We start from the raw sequence: 3678 nt of genomic DNA on the forward strand, positions 1-3678 counted from the left end.
GAACCAAGGATGATTTTGCATGTATGACTAATATGTTGGTTTTTTGAAATGTAAATAAATGAATAAAAGGTTTTAAAATACCTTTTAAAATGTAATTAACCAAATATTATCACCGAAAAACGGATTAAACCGTCATGGTATAAGGAACCAAGGGTGAAAATGTTTTATGGCTGATGTGACCATAATTAGACGCCCGGGTTAGCAGCCCCCAGAATCCGCTCGGATTCTCCTGAAGACGCCCGTCTTCCCTCGCCTAAATCCGCTCGTCCCGACTCCAATACGCACGGATTCCAGTGCAGCCAAATTTCGTCTTTTCCAAGCTATAAAGAAAGAAGCCCTTCCTTCGAAAAATACCAGCTCCTCCCTGCTCAATCTAAAAAGTGTAATTACTAGTTTAGCCTTTAATTAACCCTAATGCATCCACCTAATTTCCACTATAAATACCCCATTAGTCTAATTAGAAGAGGATGTTCTTCTTATCAATAATTAGAGTAGTTAATATCAATAAAATCTCTCTTTATTATTGTAATCAACAATTAATCAAGTTCTAATACAAGTTTTATTTCCTTAATCTTTCTTTTGTTCATCCTTCATTTTGGGTAGTTGAAGATTATTTGGGTTATTATTGGGAGATTGACAACCTCTCAATCAAGCATCAAGTACTTCTTTTATTCTTTGCTTTATTATTGGAATCATTAGTAGGTATAATTCTCTTAATATCTCTTTAATTATTGTTAATTACTTTCATTTATTCATCATGTTTCCTTTTGTTGGTATGATTGACAACCTTGCTAGCATAATCAACATGATAATTAGTGAGTAGTGACCTAGCTAGGGTTAATGGGTAATTAGGGGAAACCAACATGGGGAATGATTCATGCTTAAACTAATATGCTTTCATGGTTTATTTGCTTGCTTGTTTTGATCTCAACTCATGCACATGTTATGTTTGATGAAATGTGAGCCTATGAATCCTTGCATTTTTTACCCATCACCTATCTTTTCAATGAGACTTGTAAGATATAAACCAACTCGAGTCTCATTAGACCATGCATGTTGTTGAGTAGGGAAGACTAAGTCGACTTGTAGGTGTTGTACAATCTAATCGATTCGGCTCCGGGACCCAAAGTTTCCTAGGATTGTAAGATATAACCCAACTCAATCCATCACAACAATAATTGCTTGCTTATAATTTGAGAACATGTTTGTATGAACAATTCCCATGATTCCCCTATGACCCCATGACACCCTTGTGCTTTTTATCAATTGTTTACAACCCTTTTAATTCATCTTGCTTATTTACTTTCATTGTTATTTAGTTAGTGACTTTCTACATACATCCAAATTGTGACAACCCTAAGACACCACTAGTTTCAATAGAAATCTCATCTCAATTCCCGTCCCTTGGGATCGACCTTTACTTGCCTCTTTACTAATTGTAGAGTTGTTTGTGAAGTTATAAATTTTGTTTTGATTCGGACGTGACCCAAGGACAACATCTATTAAATTGTGAACACGAAACGGACCGATCAAAAATGGCGCCGTTGCCGGGGACGGTGTTTACTTGATTTAGATTTTCTTATATTGTTATTAGTTGTGTCTTTCTTTGCCTTGGGGAAGTAAAACTCCTCAAGGTTTGTTCTAATTGTTTTCGAGTTGTTTGATATTTTGCATGTCTAGAAGGTCACAAGGTGATTTGTTACCTTTTGACCGTGAAATTGAAAGGACCTTGACAAACAATAGAAGATTTGCTAGGAGGAATTTGAGAGGTATTAGTGAGGTTGTTCAACCAACTATTGAGTTCATCAACCCTTTTGCAAGAGAAGGTGAGGAGAACCCAACACAAAATACCCCACAAAATCAACCTACAATGCCTAAATTTTCATCACATTCCGTACCCACCGAGGAGAACCTACCCAATGGTACTCCCACACCACAACATTTGACCGGAAATTTTATTGCCAAATCCGCCTTTATCCAATTAGTCGAAAGGAGCCAATTTGGGGGGATGCCTAGTGAAGACCCTCATTCTCATATGGAAACCTTTTGTGACTATTGTGATGTGATTTCTCAAACCGGTGTGACTCAAGACCAAATTCGATGGGTCTTATTTCCTTTTTCTCTAATCGGCACCGCGAAACAATGGTTGAAGGGCCTTGATAAGGCCACTCTCGGAATTGATTCTTGGAAGAAGTTGGCTCTAGCTTTCTACAAAAAAGTTCTACCCACCGGAAAAGACTAACATGCTAAGAGCTCAAATTACGGGTTTTAAGCAAAGGGATGAAGAATCTTTGTATGAAGCTTGAGAGCGGTTTAAGGGAATTTGTCACTCATGTCCTCACCATGGACTTAGCGAGTGGTTCTTGGTACAACAATTTTGGAACGGTTTATATGAAGATTCAAGGAACATTCTCAACATGGGATCAAATGGAATGTTCACCGAAGTTGATGACAATCAAACATGAAACAAGATTGAGGAAATGGCGGTCCATAACTCACAATATAGTAGACCTCGCAAGGCTACTAGAGGAGGAAGGCATGAAGTGGACTCCGTTACTCAATTGAGTGCCCAACTTAATGCTCACATTGACACAATCAATTTGAAGTTTGAACAAGCTATGGCTAGACTTGAAGAAGCCTCAAAATCACCAAAGCATCATGTTAATGCCATGACGGCATCTTCATCAATCCCAAGTGGGATATGTGAGAATTGTGGAACTTTGGGACATGACCAAGGTGAATGTAGGGGAACAAATGAACAAGTGAATGCTTTCCAAGCATACAAGAGTGGTACCCCTTATTCCAACTATTACAATGAAAACACCAAGTTTCATCCAAATCTCTCATACAAAAGCCAAAATGTTCAAAACCCTCAAACAACATACACCCCACCTCCCATGAGAAACCAAAATCAAAGACCCTTTTTCAACCAAAACCAAGGTTACCAAAATCAAAATCCATACAATCACCAAAATGACCAAGGTTTCGATGTTCAAAAAGCGGTCCTCCAAATGCAAAAGAATCAACAAGAGTTTTTCACTCAAATGCAAAAAGATAGCCAAGCAAAAGAAACCACCATCAACAACATTCTAGCTCACACCAAGATGTTGGAAACACATTTGACTCAACTAGCATCTTCAAGCTCACAAAGACAAAAGGGGCAATTACCACCTCAAAGTAATCCCCCAAGACATGAAACGGTTAGTGTCATTCACTTAAGAAGTGGTACAAGGTATGAAGCACCGAAGAAGCAAGTTGAGGATGAAGTTGTGGAAGCTAGTGATAAGGAATAAATTGTGCAAAACTCCAAAGATGGAGAATCATCAAAAGAAGAGATTTCAAAGAAAAGTGAAGACAAGGCCAAGGAGAAGGAGCCCATTGTGATTAGACTTCCTTTTCCAAGTCGTCAAGCCAAGCCCAAATTTGATGACCAACTTGGAAAGTTTATGGAAATTGTGAAGAATTTGGAAGTCTCAATTCCTTTCACGGAATTAATCAATCACGTGCCGGCCTATGTGAAATACATGAAAGACATCCTCACAAAGAAGAAGTCGATCCGGAAACTTGAGACTATCGCCTTCACTAAGGTGAGTAGTGCAATACTTCAAGGGAGTTCACCTCCAAAACTAAAGGATACAGGAAGCTTCTCAATACCGTGTACCATTGGCGACACCACGA

The 3678-nt window shown here is 38.4% G+C and overlaps 1 non-coding gene across 1 annotated transcript; it reads right to left on the reverse strand.

The window, feature by feature from the left end:
* Positions 1-2243: 2243 nt before the first annotated feature.
* On the reverse strand, positions 2244-2350 carry LOC141624014 (small nucleolar RNA R71). Its single transcript, XR_012533826.1, has one exon. It is a non-coding gene; the product is annotated as a small nucleolar RNA R71 (small nucleolar RNA).
* Positions 2351-3678: the final 1328 nt, after the last annotated feature.

The sequence above is a fragment of the Silene latifolia genome, chromosome X (genome assembly GCF_048544455.1).
Source record: "Silene latifolia isolate original U9 population chromosome X, ASM4854445v1, whole genome shotgun sequence".
Classification (NCBI taxonomy): domain Eukaryota; kingdom Viridiplantae; phylum Streptophyta; class Magnoliopsida; order Caryophyllales; family Caryophyllaceae; genus Silene; species Silene latifolia.